This window comes from Chiloscyllium plagiosum, unplaced genomic scaffold (genome assembly GCF_037043375.1).
Source record: "Chiloscyllium plagiosum isolate Xiang-an unplaced genomic scaffold, Cpla_swu_hap1 HiC_scaffold_29, whole genome shotgun sequence".
Classification (NCBI taxonomy): Eukaryota; Metazoa; Chordata; class Chondrichthyes; order Orectolobiformes; family Hemiscylliidae; genus Chiloscyllium; species Chiloscyllium plagiosum.
This window is the reverse complement of record NW_028270167.1, coordinates 98086524-98109932: the sequence shown is the minus strand read 5'-3', so window position 1 is coordinate 98109932 and position 23409 is coordinate 98086524.

Genomic DNA, 23409 nt, shown 5'->3' with positions numbered 1-23409 from the left:
TTGATTTATTTATTTATGTTTAACTTTGGCATATATCTTACCATCATTTAACGGCTTTCATGGGGTTCGGCATTTTTGAGAGACACCTACAGTGTCATAGACGGTGTAGATACAGTCCATCCCTTGTAGTCCTTGCAGCTGCGGCCTGGTACCGTGGAGTGAAGGTCAAACTCTCACAGAACCAGGATTCTTAGTTTTACCTTTCGCCAGTTATTTCTGGATTGTAAGGCAGGAAATATCTCCCTGCTGCCACACACTCTCTCTGAGATTTCTCTCAGAATTGTCTTTTGATGATCTTTCCTCTTGGATTGGAGAACTGCATGTGAAACAACCTGTTTCCTGAATTTGTTTTGTGAAAAGTGTGTGTTTCAAGGATTTTACCATATTGGAGCAGTTACTCTGTAGTGGTTAAGTAATCTATTATTCTGTTATGTTTTCCAAGAGAATGAAGTTATTCCAAGTTACTCTTGTTTTTGTTGTATTTTGTCTGCTGTCTTTGAATATAATGTATTTTGCTTAATGTTGAATATTTTGACCAATCGAATTGCATCTGAAACAGAGCACCTCACATTTACTTTAAAATAAGAAAATGTTGGTGTCAAGACTACCTTCATTATATATGTTCCGGTACGGCTGCTCGCGTGCATTGCAAGAAGAACAGATATTCATGTTTTAATTGGATAATTACTTAATGAACAACATGTTGCAGAAATACGGAGTTTGACAGCGGAATGCACCAAGCTGGGGGAGTGATAACTATATCAGGATTTATCCCGGATACTCAATCCTCCTCACAGGTGCAGCCCAGGTGAGATATCTGCTTAGCGTGAAACACCGTGCAGACGAGGCCCAGTACAACACAGTAACCTGTCCATGATGGAGCACTGTGCAGACTTGGCTCAGGAGAACCCAGCAATCTTTCTAGAATGGAGCACTGTGCAGAGCAGGCTCAGTACACCCCAGCAATCTGTCCAAGATGGAATATTGTGCTGATTTAAATCCAGTACAACCCAGCAATCTGTCCAGGATGGAATATTGGGCAGACCAGGCTCAGTACAACCCAACAATCTATCCAGGATGGAATACTGCTCAGGTCTCTCCAGGCCACTAGCTATCTGTCCATCATGGGGACCAGCACAGACCACACCGGTGCATTGATTCAGTAACCTCGATGAACAGTCTGTCCAGCATGGGGTGATATGCAGCCTACGCCAATGTCTTGCTTTACACATGCGACAAGGTTTCTGTTCAGTATTGATGTATGTACAGTGAATAGCAGGGAATTTATCTGTAAACCTGAAGCAGTTACCCTCCCAGCATGGAGAGCTGTGTACTCTTCCCCAGTGCATTGTTCAGTAACACTGTGTCAGATCCCTGCCCAGCGTGGGGAAACTTGCAGCCCATGCTGGAAGTGACAGGATGTGCAGCTGCCAGACATTTACAGCTCCATATCTCCATTATACCATGACAAGGGTTGGAGTGGGTGTGAAAAGAGAGAGAGCGGGGATAGCAGTTTAAATAACAACAAACAAAAGAATTTTGGGGAAAAAGAGAGAGGGAGATGGAAGATCACAGGTTTCAGTATGCTGATATGAAGATATTTCGACAGTACCCTGCAACATGAGGCAGTATTCTCGGGATTGATGGGTGAATGGGATATTGATGTGCGTTCAGATGATGGACTGTTTTGAATGAGCATTTGTTCCGCAGCTCTGTAACTGGGAGTGTTCAGTGCAGTTTATGGGGTCGGAAGAAATGTCCAGCAAAACAGGACATGCATCAATAACCTTACCCACTCTGTCAGGATAAGGGTCACCGTATTCTCTCTGGTCCCTCACACTCACTGTATATCTGTTTTAGCACCGAACCCCGATCAAGGCTTATGCTCCACCACTCTTACTACGGCATGCAAAACCTTCTCTCTCTCTCTCTCTTTCTCTCTCTCACGCACACGCACACACACACACACACACACTCTCGCCTTTGCAATATCCCCACATGTTGATAGAATATTCTGAAGAATGCTGATTTTGGAATGTTCCACCTAGTGTTCCAAATAATTCACACATTCAGAAAAATGTCAATGCCCCAGCATGTAACACAGAAGGGAAACGAGTAAAGGTGTGCAGTTTTCAAATCACACAATTCAAATCCAACACGAGGCCACTCACTCCTTCAAACGCATTCTGGCATTTAATAAGATCAGGGCTGATCTGATGGTTTTCTCAGCTCCATGTTGCAGGATCTTTCAGACATTTACCCCCCGGCTTCCTGTCACTGAGCAGACGACACTTGGGCACTTTTTACCCCGGTTTTCTTCAACCCCTGTTCGTGGGCATTTTCCATGGGAACGTACACTCCTAACAATATATTCCATCAGCTTTATGCTTTTATGTAATGGTAAGTATGCTTTACCCAGACCAATCAAAAACATATGCTTATTATATGGTTATCGATTTCCAATCATAATTAGTAATTCTGGTTATTTCACTTGTCTCACCTTATTGTATTTAGCCAAAGACAGCTGCTAATCACTTGTCTCATTATAAAATACAGTTTCTGGCAGATAACGTTTTTATCCTCAGTCGTTACCTTGACCATTATCTGAATTGTACTTTTATCCTTGTTATGAAGGTTTATCTTGCCCTTTGCCTATGACTGTTTCTGTCTGTGTCAGTTAAACAGTGTCCCACTCAGTTGGCTGGAATGCTGGTTTGTGATGCAGAGGGTGGCCAACAGCGCAGTTTCAATTCGCCCAGACTGACATAGATTACCATGAAGGGGAAACTCTCTCTACCTCAACCCATCACCCGAGTTGTGGTGACCATCAGGATAAACCACCACGAGTGGTCTCACTCTAATGGCAGATCAGCCACGTGGTCCTTTGGAATTCTATTTTATCACTGTTAGATTTTTAAAATATTTTCTAGATTATCATTTCGTTTTTCCGGACGTTCTGGAGCAGTGCTATTTTGTACCACAGTCAGCGTTTCCCCATGCTGCACATTCCTGCCCATTCCCAGATAATGGTTGACTATATTATTACTTATGAAAATTCTGTCTGCGCCTCAAAACTATTCAATATCTCTGCCTTTATAGCTCTGTGGGGAAGAGAGTTCCAAAGACTCACTACACTGAGAAAACAACCATAAAAATCATCTGGGGCGTGTGGTTACCTTTTGTCTACTTACCCGAGAATGGATATAATTACTTTAGAAGCGGTTCAGAGATGTTTCACTTCATGGATTCCAAGATAGGACGCCTTATATTATGGAGACTTTAACAGGTTACTCTTAATGAAACATACAATACCTCGAGGAGAGTGGATCAGGTAGATACCCACTGGGTATTTTTATTGTCTAAACTTGTCATAGTTATAGAATCTCGAACGTGTGGAAGCAGTGCATTCTGTCGATCAGATCCGTACTGACCCACCGACCAGCGTCCCACCCAGACATGTCTCCCTATCCTATCCACGTAACCCTGCATTTCCCATGACTAACCCACCTAACCTACACATCCATGGGTACTATGGGCAATCTCGCATGGCCAATCCACTTTAAGCTGCACATCTTTGGATTGCGGCAGGAAACTAGAAAACTGCAAGGAAACACCCATAGATGCATGGAGAATGTTAAAATTCCATTGATGGTCGTCTGAGGTTGGAATAGAACCCGGGTCCTTGGTGATGTGAAGCAGCAGTGCGAACCACAGATCCACCATGCTGTTCCGTTAGCTCAATTAGTTACTTGTGGCTGACTAAAGAAATCTGCCTGACTTATTCCTATCACTGAACCTGTTCCAATCTGAGAACATTATCATCGGCCATATCACCAACCTGGTTACATGTAAGATTTGTTGTGAACTGTGAAGGAGTGGGACGGGAAAATGAAACAGTGACACGCTGCAACCCCATTCAGAACCGAAGTGAGGAGAAGTTCATGAAGTGGGATTTCATTCAAGTGGGAATTCTCTTTTCCATAAGTTTGGGATGGCTGAATCTTTATAATATATCAAGGCTGGCTTTTTCTGATTTTCCATAGACAGGTGAATCAGGGACAATGGTACATGGAGAGAACAGTGCAGCTGGGACGACAATGAGATGTGCCTTATTTAGTGGATGGAGTAAATGGAGCAGTGTCAAAGGGCTGAATGGCCCACTCGTGTCCATCAGCTCTGTGTTCCGATGTTCCATTCAGCCCTTCGGGCCTGCTACACATAGGCAGATCGAGGTCACTCCGATGGTTAGGTGTAGTTTCAGAAAAGTACTTGGAAAATCCAGGCTGGGTCAGGAAGTGACCCCGTCCCCCCAATCCCTCTCTCCAGGCTTCCCCTCTCTGAAACTTCTGCTCCAGTTGTGGGTCATATTACAGACCCAGATTTTCTTAGAATGCAACCATCTACCCGCATCCAGGGTTAACTCAAACAAATCCTCTATTCTCCCTGAATGCAGCATCGTACAACACCATTTTCAGGAAATTAACCAGTTACTTTCCAAAAGAACGTAATAAATAGGACCAGGAGCAGGCTATTCGGCCGCTCAAGCCTGCACTGTCATTTAATCAGAACACAGCTGATCTTCTTCAGGGCTCAATTTTAATTTCCTGTTACCCCCTTGTATCTCTCAACTCGTTGATATACCAAAACCCAATCCACCCGGTCTGTAAATACATTCAGTGACCCAATCGCCACACTCTCTGGGTTGGAGAATTCCAGACATTCACTATCTTCTTAAAGAAGACATTTCTTTGCATTTCAGTTTGAAATCGATATCCTTTATTCTGTATTTACATTCCCGTGTTCGGGATTCTGCGCTGAAATGGATCCACATTCTCAAAAGCTACCTTGTCAAGCCCCCTCTGTATCTTATACGTTTCAGTAATATCATCCTCATTCATTTCAACCAGCATGAATAATTTCCTCACCATTTTAGATGTACTAAATAATTCAAAATTATCATTTCAGGAACCCGCCCAACAAACCAACGTACTCACTTGCTGCATCAGCATGCTGACGTTATGTTTCTGACACAAAAACAATCCCATCCCTTTGCACTGTTCCTTTTGTGGAAGCCATCTCCATGAAATAACAGCCTGCCTTTTGCTTCTCAGTGTCATCCTCAACCTCGGATGTATATTGCACTCAGCTCCTGCCATCAGGCTATCAGTATAGATTGTAAATAAATGTTGCCTTTGGACTGATATTTGTGATACGCCAGCAGATACATTTTACCAGGGAGATCCATTAACCCTGACTCTCCGATTTCTATGTGTTAACCAACCGTCATCCCATGTTAATATATTATCTGTCATACTATGAACTTCTGTCTTGTGTAACAAACTTTATTTTGTGAAACCTTATGAAAAATCTCTGGAAAGCCTCATGTCTAACAGTCCCCCTTTATCACGCCCACTTGTTCCATTCTCATGGATCTCCAGAAAAGCTTTGCATAATTTTGCAGGCAAAATATAGATTCCCCTTTCACAAAACCACGCTGACTCCGTGTGAAGCTTTTCTAAATGTCCTGCAATGTCTTCCTTAATAACAGACTCTCACATATTCCCAGCAAGAATGGTGACGCGAAATAGTTCCTGCTTTCAGTCTCGCTCCTTTCTTGAAGACAGGCGCCACATTGGAGGGTCTCTAGTTTCGCTGGAACGCTCCTGTAATCCAGAGAGTTATGGAATATTTCACAAAGTACTTCCAGTCATTTTGTAATCGCTGCTTTTAAAACCAACTATGAATTACTGCTGACCTGCCCTACACTTACTCTTATTTGTTTATTAAAAAACCTTGTTCCTTTTGTTAGAGGCAGTTCAAGAGCTTCCCTCCGAGTACCATTTTGATTACATCATTGAAATACTTACAGTGCCTTCTCCTGTGAGGAATGATGTAAACTCCTGGTGTAAATTATCTATCTGCGCCATCTATGCACACCCTCCAAACGTCCTCAATATACTTTTCTGACTTCATTTCTACCAAAGGTCATACATTCATCTTGAACTTTCTTTAAATACACAGAAAAGTTCGTGCTACTTGTTGTTACATTTCTTGCCAATTTGCTTACATGCTATCTTTTCTTCCTTTTTCCTCACTTTCTAGATTCATACAGTCATATCGCGCACCAACAGACCATTTGGTCCAACTTGTCCGTGCTGACCAGATTTTCAAAACTAAACTAATGCCATCTGCTTGCATCTGGCCCATATGCTTCTGAACGTTTCCCATTTATATGTTTGTCCAAATGTCTTTGAAATGTTGTAGCTGTACTTGCATCTACCACTCTTCCTCTGGCAGCTCATTCCATACACACACCAGCCTCTGTGTGAAAACATTGCCCCATCGTCCCTTTTAAATCTTTTCCCTTTCATCTTAAAACTACGTCCTCGAGATTTGGACTCTACTATAATGTCGAAAAGACCTTGGCTATTCACCCTATCCATGCCTCCCATGATATTATAAACATCTAGATTGTCACCCCTCAACCTCCTACATTCCATCTGATACTACCTTCAAGAACAAGCATTTTAAAATAAGCAATACTAATTCGATACAGTGTTCAAAATGACAGGTAAACAACACTCAGCCCAAACTTCATAATGTGATTTGTTTATCTCCATGTTACAATACTAAGGCAGTGTGAAACTCTTACTAGTGCCAATAAGACATCAAGTACCTCAATTCCTTTGTCTAAAGTGGGTGATGATCTCTACAGTGAAAACTTATTTCTGGCCAGATCTATGTAAGAAAATGAATTCTTACACTACACGATCAGCTCACGGATGGTTTGTTGCCTCCCGGGTGCTAGGGTCCGAGACGACTCAGACCGTGTCTTCAGAATCCTTAAGGGGGAGGGTTGCAGCCAGAAGTCGTGGTGCACATTGGCACCAACGACATAGGTAGGAAGAGGGGTGGGGAGGTCATTCAAGAGCTCAAGGAGTTAGGCTGGAAGCTAAAAGCTAGGACAGACAGAGTCATCATCTCGGGGTTGTTGCCGGTGCCACGTGACAGTGAGGCAAAGAATAGGGAGAGAGTGCAGTTGAACACGTGGCTGCAAGGCTGGTGTAGGAGGGAGGGCTTCAGATATTTGGACAATTGGACTGCATTCTGGGGAAGGTGGGACCTGTACAAACAGGACGGGTTGCACCTGAACCAGAAGGGCACCAATATCCTGGGGGGTAGGTTTGCTAGCACTCTTCGGGGGGGTTTAAACTAATTTGGCAGGGGGATGGGATCCGGACTTGTAGTCCAGCAAGTAAGCTAGCTGTGTGTCAGGATGCCCAAGACTGTAGGGAGGCTGTGGAGAAGGTAGCATTGACAGGGACTACTTGCGGACACAGAGATGGGCTCAAGTGCGTATACTTCAACGCAAGGAGTATCAGAAATAAGGTGGGTGAACTTAAGGCGTGGATCGGTACCTGGGACTACGATGTTGTGGCCATCACGGAAACGTGGATAGATGTGGGACAGGAATGGCTGTTGGAGGTTCCTGGTTACAGGTGTTTCAGTAAGATTAGGGAGGGTGGGAAAAAAGGAGGGGGGTGGCATTGCTAATTAGAAATGGTATAACGGCTGCAGAAAGGAAGTTTGAGGGGGATCTGCCTCTGGAGGTAGTATGGGCTGAAGTCAGAAATAGGAAAGGTGCAGTCACCTTGTTGGGTGTTTACTATAGGCCCCCCAATAGCAGCAGAGATGTGGAGAAACAGATTGGGAAACAGATTTTGGAAAGGTGCAGAAGCCACAGGGTCGTAGTCATGGGCGACTTCAACTTCCCAAATATTGATTGGAAGCTCTTTAGATCAAGTAGATTGGATGGGGCGGTGTTTGTGCAGTGTGTCCAGGAAGCTTTTCTAACGCAGTATGTAGATTGTCCAACCAGAGGGGAGGCCATATTGGATTTGGTACTCGGTAATGAACCGGGACAAGTGGTGGGCGTGTTAGTGGGTGAACATTTTGGTGATGGTGACCACAATTCTGTGACTTTCACCTTGGTTATGGAGAGAGATAGGTGCGCACAACAAGGTACATTTTATAATTGGGGGAAGGGAAATTACGATGCTGTAAGGCAGGATTTGAGGAGCATACGTTGGGAGCATAGGCTGTCAGGGAAGGATGTGGTGGAAATGTGGAACTTTTTCAAAGAGCAGATACGACGTGTCCATGATATGTATGTACCTATCAGGCAGGAAAGAAATGGTCGTGTGAGGGAGCCTTGGTTGACGAGAGAGGTTGAATGCCTGGTAAAGAGGAAGAAGGAGGCTTACATAAGGTTGAGGAAACAGGATTCAGACAGAGCAGTGGAGGGATACAGGATAGCCGGAAGGGACCTGAAGAAAGGGATTAGGAGAGCTAAGAGAGGGCATGAAAAATCGTTGGCGGATAGGATCAAGGATAACTCCAAGGCATTTTATGCGTATGTGAGAAACCTGAGAATGACGAGAACGAGGGTAGGTCCGATCAAGGACAGTAGTGGGAGACTGTGTATTGAGTCGGAAGAGATAGGAGAGGTCTTGAACAAGTACTTCTCCTCAGTATTTACGAACGAGAGGGACCGTATTGTAGAAGAGGAGAGTGTGAAATGGACTGGTAAGCTAGAAGAGATACCTGTTAGGAAGGAAGATGTGTTGGACATTTTGAACAACTTGAGGATAGACAAGTCCCCCGGGCCTGACGGGATATATCCTAGGATTATGTGGGAAGCAAGAGAGGAAATTGCAGTACCGTTGGCAATGATCTTCTCGTCTTCACTGGCAACGGGGGTGGTATCAGGGGACTGGAGAGTAGCGGATGTTGTGCCCCTGTTCAAAAAAGGGAATAGGGATAACCCCGGGAATTACAGGCCTGTTAGTCTTACTTCTGTGGTAGGCAAAGTAATGGAAAGGGTACTGAGAGATAGGATTTATGAGTATCTGGAAAGACACTGCTTGATGAGGGACAGCCAGCACGGATTTGTGAAGGGTAGGTCTTGCCTTACAAGTCTTATTGAATTCTTCGAGGAGGTGACCAAGCATGTGGATGAGGGTAGAGCAGTGGATGTAGTGTACATGGATTTTAGTAAGGCATTTGATAAGGTTCCCCATGGTAGGCTTATGCGGAAAGTCAGGAGGCATGGGATAGAGGGAAATTTGGCCAATTGGATAGAAAACTGGCTAACCGGTCGAAGGCAGAGAGTGGTGGTAGATGGTAAATATTCAGCCTGGAGCCCAGTTACAAGTGGAGTTCCGCAGGGATCAGTTCTGGGTCCTCTGCTGTTTGTAATTTTTATTAATGACTTAGATGAGGGAGTCGAAGGGTGGGTCAGTAAATTTGCAGATGATACGAAGATAGGTGGAGTTGTGGACAGTGAGGAGGGTTGTTGTCGGCTGCAGAGGGACTAAGATATGATGCAGAGCTGGGCTGAGGAGTGGCAGATGGAGTTCAACCCTGCCAAGTGTGAGGTTGTCCATTTTGGAAGAACAAATAAGAATGCGGACTACAGGGTTAATGGTAGGGTTCTAAGTCAGGTGGAGGAACAGAGGGATCTTGGGGTCTATGTACATAGAGCTTTGAAGGTTGCCACTCAGGTGGATAGAGTTTGTAAGAAGGCCTATGGAGTATTATCGTTCATTAGCAGAGGGATTGAATTCAAGACTCGTGAAGTGATGTTGCAGCTGTACAGGACTTTGGTTAGGCCACAGTTGGAGTACTGTGTGCAGTTCTGGTCGCCTCACTTTAGGAAAGATGTGGAAGCTTTGGAGAGGGTGCAGAGAAGATTTACCAGGATGTTGCCTGGAATGGAGAGGAAGTCGTACGAGGATAGGTTGAGAGTTCTCGGCCTTTTCTCGTTGGAACGGCGAAGGATGAGGGGTGACTTGATAGAGGTTTATAAGATGATCAGAGGAATAGATAGAGTAGACAGTTCAGAAACTTTTTCCCCGGGTACAACAGAGTGTTGCAAGGGGACATAAATTTAAGGTGAAGGGTGGAAGGTATAGGGGAGATGTCAGGGGTGGGTTCTTTACCCAGAGAGTGTTGGGGGCATGGAATGCGCTGCCCGTGGGAGTAGTAGAGTCGGAATCATTGGCGACCTTTAAGCGGCATTTGGATAGGTACATGGATGGGTACTTAATCTAGGTTAGAAGTTTGGCACAACATCGTGGGCCGATGGGCCTGTTCTGTGCTGTATTGTTCTATGTTCTATGTTCTACCTTTAGCAGAGTGAGATGAAGGCTGAGTATACTTTTAGAAATTTGGATCACAGTGTGAATTCAGTGCAAAGGGGGAGAAGTGTTTTCAATAGGTTTTACTCCAAGAAGGAAACTTTCTGCGGTGAGATGTGAGTGGGAGGTGTAGAAAAAGCATGAATGGTGAGGCCGAGCCACACTGAGACCAGAGGCAAAGTGGCAGTACAAAACGCAGCTTGATGTTAGTGCAGGGAAGGTAGACTGGATCAAAGAGCTTCAGGTGAAGTGGGGAGGGACCATAATGTGAGATAATGTGCTCTGTAATTTAAGAGGGAGAACCTTTCAGCAGGAAGGGGAGACGTGCAGGGAAAGGGTGGAGCAGCAATGGCAGGGATGTCTGGGGGTAATTCAGGAAACACAGCTGAAAGTCATGCCCAGCATCTGCTCATGGTCCCTGGAATAAACATCCTAAATCTGGCCCTACACGAACGCTCATCATAGTAACCTTGACAGCTTTTGTCAACCATGGGTGGTTCATCTTCTTATCGAGTCCTTCTGCTTCAATAGAAAAAATAATTGCTGAGCATTATGGGATATTTCCTTGAATGTCTGCCATGTATACTCACTGACCTTGTTCTGGGTCTATTTTCACATTCTACTTCACACCAGAAATGAGGCAGAAATCCTCCATTTAGATATCTGGTTCCTTTCAATCATTCAGGGGGGACTTCTGCATGTGGCTGAGCACATGATCGGTGGAGGCTGGCTCCATTCTCCCAGTTTCTCCGTCTCTGTCATTTCTGTTTGATGATGCCACATTCCAGTGGCAGCCTATGACGTGGCGTCCTTTTCCGTCAAACCAGAAATCCCCAAACTCCGGTGGACAGGGTCTTCAGTTGTCACCGTCCCATCTCCCGCGGTGCCGCTCTCACTCCGTCCCCTCCTTCCCAGAACAATGATAGATCTCCCCTTGTCCTCACTTCCTACTGCACTAGAATCCATATTCACAGAATCATACTTCCCCACCTCCACCATCTCCAGCAGGACAGCACCATCAAACACATCTTCGCCTCTTATCCACTGTCAGCATTTCACAGGGACCTTTCCCTCAGTGACACCCTCCATCACCCCAAGCACTTCCCCACTCCCTCATGGCACCTTCCCATGCAATTGCAGAAACTGCAAATCTTGACCATTCATCTCTTCCCTCCTCTTTATATCAAGTCTCCTGTCATTGCTGCTCACAATGCAGTGTCCTTTCCATATGGAGACGAGACAGAGACTGCATTGCGGAACACGCCCACTCTGGAGGAATAATCCTGATCTTCTCATCGCTTCCCATTTCAATTACCCACCTTGCTCTCATGCTAACCTTTCAGTTCTGGCCTGCTGCAATGTCTCAATGAAACACAACTCAAGCTCGAGTAACACCTCAGTTTACACTTTGGTATATTACAGCCTATAGGGGTTGATACTCGGTTCCAAAATTTCACAGCCTGACCCCAATATGGCCGTTCTCCATTTTGCATGCATTCTCCCTCCTGACCTCCCTCTGACCGTGTGTGGTTTTGTCTTCTTTATCTTGCACTCGATAGAGAGAACCCCATTCCCCGATTCGCATCTTAATTTAAACCTATTTCATATCCTCTTCTGGTTCATCACTGATAAAAACCCGTATATATTTTGCCATGCTCTCTTTTCCCGTCACCCACCCCCTCACCTCTGACAACGTATTACAAAACCCAGTTTACAATCCTTTTCAGTTCTGAAGAAGTGTCACATTAGACTTGTAACGCTAACTCTGTTTCTCTGTCTCTGCAGATGCTGCCACACCGGTTGAGTTTCTCCAGAAATGAATAGGCACGAACAAATTTTCAATTAAACAAATAACTACAGATACTGGAAATAAAAATGGAAATATTACTGGCGAAACTGCGAGATTTGTAGAAAGGTGAGTGCACCTGAAAGATCAACTTTATATTCACTCCACAAGATGCTGCCAGACCCGCTTAGTTTCTTCAGCAATTTCTGTTTTTGAACAGGTTCCACAGACGTGTGTCAAAACTGCTCGAACGCCCTGTCCGACATGGAGCTCTGTACACCAGAAAGTGGACAATAGCACTAGGTACACACGTTCATTGGCGCTGCACCTAAATAAGGCTGTCGTATCAAACGCAGATGATGGTATTTTGGGAATGGAAAACAATCAATGAATATTACAAAAGGCTTTAAGGAAGGTAATAAATTGGAGGCCATGACATCAAGGAGAGACCGTTAGTGGAATGAGAATATGAAAATGGAAGTGTTCCTACATCACAAACCCGAGTAGGTCACTGAGGACAGGGCTGATGGGTGAATGGGTCTCGGTGTGAACTGTGGAACAGTCAGTAGAATTGAATTGCAGATATTGCAACTCAAACGGGGCATTCATGTGGTGCTGTAGATCACAGTAGCAGCAGCAGAATTGTATTCAATCGCAATCTGTAACTTCTCCCCCAGGATAATCCCTCAGACTACCATTACCATCAAGCTAATCTATTGTTCAGTGACAAGTGAGGGTGAACATGCCAGAATTAGAACTCTGTGTACCTAAACCTGATGATAAACTAAAGTCCTGTACACCTACAGTAACGCATCCATACTCCTGTTCACAAATCATCCTAAAATGAAAGTCAACACATCATTTATCTTCCGAACTGCTTCTTCTTTCAGAGTGAAACAATCACAGAAGCGTAGATTCTGTTCCATCAAAAAACACAGCATGATCTACATTAGTCTTACCTTCTTACATGCGATCCATAGCCATAAATGGTATGACACTTCAAGTGTTGGTCCAATTACTGTTCAATGTTTGTGAGATTACCCATCACAACTTCCTTCTCAGGAAGTGCATTCCTGACCCCAACACCCTCTGGGTGAAAAACATTCCTCAAATCCTCTCTAAACATCAAACCCTTCAGTATAAAAGTCTGCTGCCTGTTCTTGGTCCTTTGACTAAAAGGAACAGCTACTGTCCATCCATCCTATCCATGCCTCTTGTAATCTTATCATTGTAAATCACGTCCCCTCAGCATTTTCGGCTCCAAAGTAAACAACCCGAGCTTATCCAGCTTCTCTCCATTGCTGATATGCTCCATCCCAGGGAATATCCTGGTGAATCTCCTCTGCAGCCCTAGAGTGCTATCACATCCTTCCTATAATCCCAGAACTAACACAGTATTCCAAAATCCTGTATAACTATTATAACTATTATAATCTATGTCTCGTTGAATAAAAGCTATGCCAACAGTCGCATGTGCCTTCTTAACTAACTTATTACCCTTTCCAGTCACATTCATGGTTGTGTGGAGAAACACCGTCTGAGCTTCCCAGAGTGCTGCCACTCATTGAGTCCTCCCCTGCATGATTCCTTCATCCAAAGTGCATCACCTCATATTTATCAGGGTTGCATTACATCTGCCATCGATCTGCCCGTCTAACCATTCCATCTGTATCTTCCTGTAACATAAGACCTTGCTCCGAACTGACGAACTACCCGTCCAATTATTGTTTCAAACATACACTTACTGATTACATTCAACCACCCACTTCCACATTACCATTTATATTATATATGAATACCACAAATAATCAGGGACACAGTATTAATCCCTGTGGTACACCAGGGGACACCGGTCTCCAGACACACAAACAGCCTTCTCCCAAGACCCTCTGTCTCCTGCCACTAAGACAATTTGAGTGCCACTTACCAAGTTGCCCTTGATACCATGAGATTGTACTTTCTTTATGAGTTTCCCCGGTGCTGCTTTGTCAAAGGCCTGGCTGAAAAAAAAAATATAAATGACCTCTTCGAAAAAAATCAATAAAATTCGTTTGGTATGACTTCCCTCTGATGACTTCATGCTGACGATCCCTGATCAAACATTCAACTGAATGAATCCAATCAGCCACTCGTTCATCTTACATAGCAATTGGAGCAGATCTTTTACAGCTATCTGCTTGTTTCACAGGGATTGAGAGAGAACGTGCGGGTTATAGAAAGGTAAGAACTTAGAATAACCAACTTCACTAAGGAATGGAAATTATTGGGCAAATTATTGGGATTGAAGGCAAATTGTTAGAATCTGGAAAGAAGGAATTAATAACGGGATATTTTCAATGTCAAGCCACGCTCCATGAGAGTTAACATAGTATTACTAAGGATACATCATGTTTGAATGATTTGACTAACATTTAAATAATGTAATAAGCAAGATGGATAAACGGAATCCTATAGATGTATTATATCGGGACTTCCACAAGCAATTGCAAAACATGCCGCACAAAACATGAATAGGCAAGACAAGAGCACATTGAATTCGAAAGAGAAAAAGGCTAGGAGAGAGTATTGGCTAACTAATAAAAGCCATGATATGAAGATGCTGGTTTTGGACTGAGTTGGACAAGGTCAAAATCCACACGACACCATATTATAGTCCAACAGTTTTATTTAAAAACACTAGCTGTCTGTGAGCTGTTTCTTCACCAGGTGTGAGGGAGCGAAGAAGACCTTCGAGACAGGATTTACAAGGAAAAGATCAAAGTATGTACAACTCATGCGCATGAATAGAACACATCTGAGATGGCTCTTAAACCTTTAATCAATTAGAATGGAGGGATTGACTTTGCTTGATTAATATGCAAGTCTCTGCTTTACTTTCATGTCGCTGCCTGGAGATAGCTTCAGGTATTATCGATGGAAAGGAGGTGACCCCTCCGATCAGACAATGTATTTTAGGCGTGAGGTCTAGTTTGGAGTCTGTCTGTGTCTTTACCTGGAGTCAGACTGGGTTCATTTGCCAAGAAGAAGTTGATAAATACCACATTGAACAATTGTCTACAAATTGTATGTATGTATGTATTCCTGCCAGAAGCAAGGAGGGAGCCAGTAATTGAACACGTTCCCTGATGCAGTTAGTAGTGGTCTGCAGAGAGAATATCTGGATTCGGAGACGCAACATGAACAATAATGGTGGCAAAAAGTGAAGACGATATTAAAGAACAGTAATGCAGTTATAACTGGTTCATAGAAAAACATAACTGGACGGTGAGACTTACCAGGGACACCAACGATAGACAGGAGAGGATAATAAAAATATTGAAAAATGCGAAGAGCATAATAGATTCGTAATGATATTGAAAACCAAAAATAATATATAGAAAGAGACCAAACATAATCAGATAAACCACTGTCCATTGTTGGAACATTCCAGTCCAATGTTCTCAGATTCTGATCCATTGTTGGAACATTCTGGTCTAATGTTCTCGGATTATGATCTCTCCTCCCCTTCTCTATCTGGAGCTGCTGATTCCTGTTACTGCTGCCGGTGATGCTCCTGCTCATACTTTGGGATAACACATTGAACAGTGCCCATTTATCATTAAAAATTGGGAAGTCTCCACTGGGATAATTAGAATCCATGGAGACTGACATTAATCACAGTCACCGAACAAACAGTCTCCGTTAATCCCTTCCTTACATAACATTTCATATCATAATAAAAGGGAATATTTACTCAGTCTCGATGGAATGGATGAGGGTTGCTGACGGACTGACTATAAATCTTCCAATTTATTTTTTACTTTTTCCTTGCATGTGGGAGTATTGCCAGAGCACTGCAGGAGACAGGGATAAAATATCAAACCAGCTCCATAAAAAGTCTTGTGGGTAAATTTCTGGGTATATTAACTTAAGGGAGAAACTGAGGATTTCAGATGCTGGAGATCAGAGTCGAGAATGTGGTGCTGGGAAAGCACAGCAGGTCAGCCAGCATCAGAGGAGCATTGGCATTTGTTGTATAAGCGCTGCATCAGGAACGAGGTTTGTGGCCCAAGGGGGCTGAGAAATGCATGGGAAGGGGAAGGTGTTGAGAAAGGTAGCCGAGAATGTGATAGGTAGATGAATTTGGGGTTGGAGGTGATATGGCAGAGAGGAGGGAGGACAGATAGATGGGCAGGAAGGTGGACAGGTAGGACAGGTCATGGGGCAGTGCTGATTTGGAAGATTGGAACTGGGAAAAGTTGGAGGGACGGGAAATGAGAAAACTGTTGAAATCCACTTGGTCCCATATGGTTGCAGAGTCCCAAGTTAAAAGATGAGTGATTCCTCCTCCAGGCTTCAGGTGGTTAAGGCTTGGTAGTGGAGGAAGCCCAGGACCTGCATGTCTATGGTGCAGTGGGAGGGGGAGTTAAATTGGTAACCAACGGGGTGGTGGGGTTCGTTGGTGTGGGTGCCCCAGCAATGTTCTCTGAAGTGTTCCACACATTGGCTTCCTGTCTCCCCAATGTCAAGGATACATCAGAGCAGCGGATACTGCAGGCAACGTGTGTGAAAGTGTAGGTAAAACTCTGAAGGATGTGGGAGTATCCTTCGGGGTCTCGGATGGAGGTGAGGGGGAGGTGAGCGTGCAGGTTTTCCAATTCTTGCGGTTGCAGGGGAAGGTGCCTGGAGTGGAGGGGGGGTTGGTGGGTGGCGTGGACCTGACAAGGCAGTCACGCCGTGAATGTTCTTTATGGAATATAGGTCGAGTATGGAGGGAAATGTATCCCTGGTGGTGGGGTGTGTTTGTAGGTGGATCAAATAGGGGAGGATAATGCGTTGTACCTGGAGGTTTGGTGGGCTGGAAGGCGAGGAACAGGATATTATTTTCCTGTTGAGTTTGGATGAGTGGAATCGAAGTTCAGGAAGTGGATGTGATGCTCTGGATGGCATCGTCCACCACATGGGAGGGGAAATTGCTGTCTTTGAACAAGTAAGCCATCTTGGATATACACTGGGTTCAGAATGTTGTGCTGGAAAAGCACAGCAGTACAGGCAGCATCAGGAGCAGGAAAATATGACGCTTTTGGCAAAAGTCCTTCATCAGGAATCACCTTCTCCCTCACATTTATATACTTATCACGTTTTCGGCTACCTTCCCCCCAAACCCACTCCACTCCCATTTATGTTTCAAAACCCCTGGTCTCATTTCTGATGAAGGGCTTTTGCCCGAAACGTCGATATTCCTGCTCCTCGGATGCTGCCTGACCTGCTGTGCTTTTCCAGCACCACACTCTCGACTCTAATCTCCCGCATTTGCAATGCTCTCTTTCGCCTACACTATAGATTCAGCCACTTCTATAGTACTGACTTCAATTCTGTTCTCACTGCTTTACGAAAGATGTTGTTAATCTTGAAAGCATTCAGAAATATTTTCAAGTACATTGACAGTGTTGGGTAGGGTAGTGGTGTCGAGTGATGTTGAGCTGCACGGCGAGTATAAATGGGCTGGGGCTATGTGCCCTGGAGCGTTGGTTCTGAGGAGTGATCTTACTGAGGTTTATCGCAGAGAATCCCAATGCTCCAGGGTGAGAATTCCAAAGGCCAAGGAAATAGACAGGACAGTCATTCGCATTGAAAGTGGACAATTATTCATGGTACAACAAGTTGCTGAACTATGCAGATAGACTGAAGAATGGGACTGGCAGTAGGAATCAGAATTTTGAGGGTCCAATCACATGAATGAAAACAAAAATAAAAGCATTGCAATATTAAATGAAATGATTAGTTATATCACATTCTCAATCCACATCACAGAACGTGACGAGACACCATGAACCCAGAGGAGATATCTGTTCACAGGGGAACACTGCGCAGACCAGGTTAGGATACTGGTGAAGACCACCCTGCAATCTGTCCAGGGCGGAACACTGTGCACACTATCGCACTGCATTGATCTATAACCCAGATGAGTATGTGCTTGGCAGGGAGCACTGTGCAGACTGGACTGGTGCACTGTGCAAAACAACCCACAATCTACCAAGAATGGAAAGGTATACAGATCACAGCAGTGCATTGATGTATAAACCCAGATGAAATATGTGACCATCACCCCAGTATAATTCTCAGAAAATTGCGTTAGACCACTGCCCAGCTTGGTGAAACTTGCAGCCCATGCTGGAAGTGATAGGATGTCTACCTCCCTCCATTTACAGATCCATATCTCCATTTTGCCATGACAAGGGGTGCTAAGGGTGTGCACATCACTGCCAGGGAGAGATGGCGGGGTAATCAGTTTAAGTATCAACAAACGGGAGGGTGTTGGGCAATAGGCAGAGAGGGGGTGACTGAGAGACAATGTCATAGAAGGACGTGATCACAGGTTCCAGACTGCTCAAATGAAGGCATTTCTAGAGTATCCTCCAACATGAGCCAGTGTTCCCAGGAATGACGAGTGAATGGGATACTGGTGTGAGTTTAGGTGTTGGAGAGTATTGGATGAGCATTTGTTCTGCAGTTTTGTAATTGGAAGTAGGGTTAGCGCAGACTTCGACTCATTGGGTTGAACCTAACAATAATTTGTCTCACTGAGTATGACAGAGGGACTGTTTGTACGAGACTGAGCTAGTTTCCTGGAGACGCCTTATCGGACTCACTTCATTAACTATCTACCCCACCCCATGGTGTCCCTCTCATTCAATGCCAGCCCGATTCTCCAACCAATCATGGCTGTAGGTACTCACCATCGCCGGGATGCCCCTTGATAATCCGTGATCCCTGGCACTGGTTCCATCTTGAAAAGGTCAATAGGCACACGGTTGAGCTTTCTCAGTTTGGAACTGCCCTGCACAGTTTACCCCGAGTATGACAGATAAGGGACAATTACACCACGGTTTATCGACACGGGCACTGAGGACTTGGTGGATGGGCTAGTACAAAGGAGGACCATTCTCTTCCCAGAGTGGGCTACACCACCAGACCCACCGAGCATGGTCTGAGCACACCACCCAGCTCAGTGCAGTATCTACGGTCTGAAGAAATGTCCAGCCATACAGGACAAGCATCAATAACCTTCCCCGTTCTGACAGGATAAAGGTCACTGTATTCTCTCTATTCCCTCACCCTCACAGTCCATCTGTTATAGCACCGACCCCCAAACAAGGCTCATGTTCCACCACTCTCCCCCACAACTGCATGCAGCATCTTCGTTCTCCCTCTCTCCCTCCACTTTGCCCCCAACACTAGTAACACGGCATGGATATAGCACTGTGGCCTGACAGCTTCCGGACACCTCACCATATCCCCCCTCCCCACCTGCACCAGCACTAACAGCAGGGCCACCCATTCCCACTTTTCCTCCCTTTCCCCCATTCCAGGAGAAACAGCCTGAAATATGACAGAAAGGGCTAAGCCGGGTGGTGGAGTGCCAGATATCCGTTCCCCTACCCCCATCACCCCCGCCATGTAGGGTGGACCCTGGTAAGAGCCGGAGAGGACTGGGATGCCTCGTGTGGAGATTCTGAACCATCCACGTCCCTCCAATCCAGTAAGGAGCAATGTTTAGTGAAGGGCAATTCTCACTTTAAACCCACTGGCAGCTCTGTTTCCCTCCGGCACAACTTAGAAGCCATGGCCCTGATACCATTTCCCTTCTGTGTTGAGCTGGTACATATGGTATCCCCACGGTCTCGGTGGGCAGGAGGGTGGGCTCACAACACATCGTCACCATCACCTCCCAGGAAGGGAGCACGGAGACTCCCACCTACACCTCATCCTGCAAACAGCTCAGATACTGAAAGTAATTTGTGATATTTACAGCTCTCCCCACTTGTCCAGACATGTTATATAATCTGTGCACATATATAATCTGCTCCTACACCCCGTTAAAATGGTACAGAATGTTTTGTATTGACTTTCGGAGTTATTCCTACCAAGGTGCATCGCCTCACACTGCTCTGCATTGATCCTGATCTGCCATAAACCTGAAAACTACACCAACGTGTCACTGTCCTGTTAGAGTACCACACTGTCTTCCACACACTTTATAATTCTTCCAGGTTTGGTATCTACAAACAACAAATTGTCCTACAGTCACACGCCACGCAGAAATACTGACTCATTCACTATTGTGAGCAAGTGCAATAGAAACATGCTCCCTGACGACAATCACTGTCAGTCTTAAATACTGACACACACCAGACAGAGTAAGTGAAGTATTGACAAGTTTACGGTGGAAAAAGAGAAATGCTGACAGACGCTCTATATCTGTATTAGCTTCTCTATATTACTGAGTGTCTCGATACGTATCTATCTGTGTGTGTCAGCGTGGAGCGAGTCTACCCGTCTCTATGATACTTAAAGTGATGTAATATCCCCCTGACACGAGCTCTGAGGATGTGTCATTTCACTTCTGTCCGCCGACGCTGGCAGACCTGCTGAGCTTTATACTGCTATCCGTCTCTGCTGGCCTCCCCACACCACTGGGAGTGGACGGTGAAAATCATCAGGGAGTCAGTTTGGGGGGACAGAGCGAGGGAAGCACCAACAACACACAAAATCACACACAGATACACACGCACACACACACACACACACTCACAGAAACAGGCACAGACAAACGCAGACACACACACACAGACAGACATAGATACATACACAGATAAACATTCATGCAAACACACTTACAGGAAAAGACACATACAGATGCAAACACACACGCACACACAATCAAATACAGATGCATACAAAGATGCACACACACTCACAGAAACAAACACACACGCACACACACATACAGCTGCACGCAGACACACACGGCACACATACTCACAGCCACCCCACACACACAGACACACCAACCCACCCACCCACACCCTGATGCAGAGAGACACACAGATACACAAACTGACACAAAGAGTCGTACTCACGCCAACTGACACACATGCACACACACACACACACAGACACAACACACACAGCCACAGATTTCCCCAGTATCCTCATTTTCCCTCCCCCAATCTTATCCCAGATCCAATCTTCCAACTCGGCATCTCCTTCTTGAACTGTACTACCTGCCCTACTTGCTTCCCACCTATCCACTTAACTCTCCACTCCGACCTATCAAATTCACTCCACCTTCATTTAACCATTGTCTTCCCCGCTACCTTCCCCCCAGCACCAGCACCTCCCATTTATCCCTCAGTCCCCTTGGCCTACAAGCCTCATTCCTAATGAAGGGGTTATGCTCGATATTTCGACTCTCCTGCTCCTTGGATGCTGCCTGAACGGTTGTGCTTTTTTAGCACCACACTCTTTCATCACAGCCACACAAACGCACACACACAGGTACAGAAACACGCACACAGACAGACACGGACAGGCAGTCAGAGACACATACACACATACATACCGACACCCGCACAAACACACATACAACAACACTTTCCACTCACGAAGACTTCCACACTCACACCCGCCCCCCCCCCCCCCCCACACACACACAGACATCCACATTTCCCACACATGCACACGTATGCTCATACACAGGCACACACAGATACATACACATAGACATACTCAAACAGTCACATACAGTAACAAACACATAGATACCCACACTCCCCACACATGCACACATACGCTAACGAAGACACGCACAAACAGATATACACACTCAAACGCACACACATTAACACGCAGTCAAAAGCTAAAACACACCTGCGTACAGACACACAGATGCACACACAGACAGGCAGACACACAAAGGCACACAGACAAAGGCACACACGCACTGACATACATCACACAGAACACACACATGTACAAACCAACACACAGGCACACACCAACTCACTCACACGCACAAACAGGCATGGATCCACAATTTCCCCACACACAGACATCCACATTCCCCACACAAATGCACACGCATGCACTCACACAGATGTACACGGACACACACAGAACAATGACACACACTAACACACACAGACACACAAGATCATGCACACGCACATACATACACACAGCTCCACACACAAACATATAAACACATAGGCACACACACATTGATGCACACACGCACACGCACACACGCATCCTGTAAAATGCAATGTTTAGTGACTTTCCCTTACAAACAATCTTACATGTAAGAAAGGATTGAAAATTCCTAAAGCACACCAGCAGAGCATGGCATCGCATCACTTTCAGCAAAAGAGGGAGAGACAGAGGGAGAGGGAGGGTGAGGAAGGGAGGCATGGAACCCCATTCAACGATTCACCCCAACACAAAACAGTTCCCATTGCACAGGGTTGTAGAGATTAAGATGCAAACATGCATACACACACTAATGCAGAACACACAGAGAGATAGATACACACAGATACACAAAGAGACACACACACAAATCGACAGAAATACGTAGATACATTCTTGGACATACAAACACACAGGGATCCATCGAATTATGCAGGGGGATTGAAAAAGACCTATTGGCCCATGCACTCAATAATCTCAAACGATAACGATAATCTCAAACAAAATTAGTCCCATGTTCCTGCCCTTGGACCATATTTTTCTAAACCTTCTCTTGTTCTTGTACTTAATAAAATGCCTTTTAAACGTTGCAACTTTACCCACATCTATAACTTCTGAGGACGTTCATGCCATACATGAACCAAATGATGTGTAATAAAAATGCACATCATTGATCCTGATCAGTTAGACACAAGAACTCTGTGCCAAGCTCGAGAAGTGATTTCTGGAAATCTTGATGAGATGTTCTTATGATTAATAGCCACAGGTGAGGTGCTAGAATACATGAAGCTGACTAAGGTGGTGCCAATATTACACAAACTGGCAAGGAAAAGCAAGGGAACAATAGACCAGTGAGCCTGGCGTCAGTGGTGGGCAAGTTGTTAGGATAGGATTTACATGGATTTGGAAAGGCAAGGACTGATAAGGGAAAGTCAACATGTCTTTGTGCATGGGAGATCATGTCTCACGAACTTGATTTTTTTCTTGAAGAAGTAACATAAAGGATTGGTGAGGGTAGAGCAATGGACGTGATCTATTTGGACTTCAGTAAGGCGTTCGAACATGGGAGACTGGTAAGAAAGGTGAGATCTCATGGAACACAATGAGTACTAGCCATTTTGATATAGAACTAGCTCAAAGATAGAACACAGATGCTGGTGGTGGAGGGTTGTTTGTCAGACTGGAGGCACGTGACCAGTGGTGTGCCACAAAGATTGATGCTGGGTCCACTGTGTTCATCATTTCCATAAATGCTTTGAATGTGAACACAGGAGGAATGGTTAGTAAGTTAATATTTTACACCAAAATCGAACGTGCAGTGGACAGAGAAAATGATTACCTCAGAGTATAACTGGATCTTGATCAGATGGACCAATGGGCTGAGGAGGGGCAGATGGAGTTCAATTAAGATAA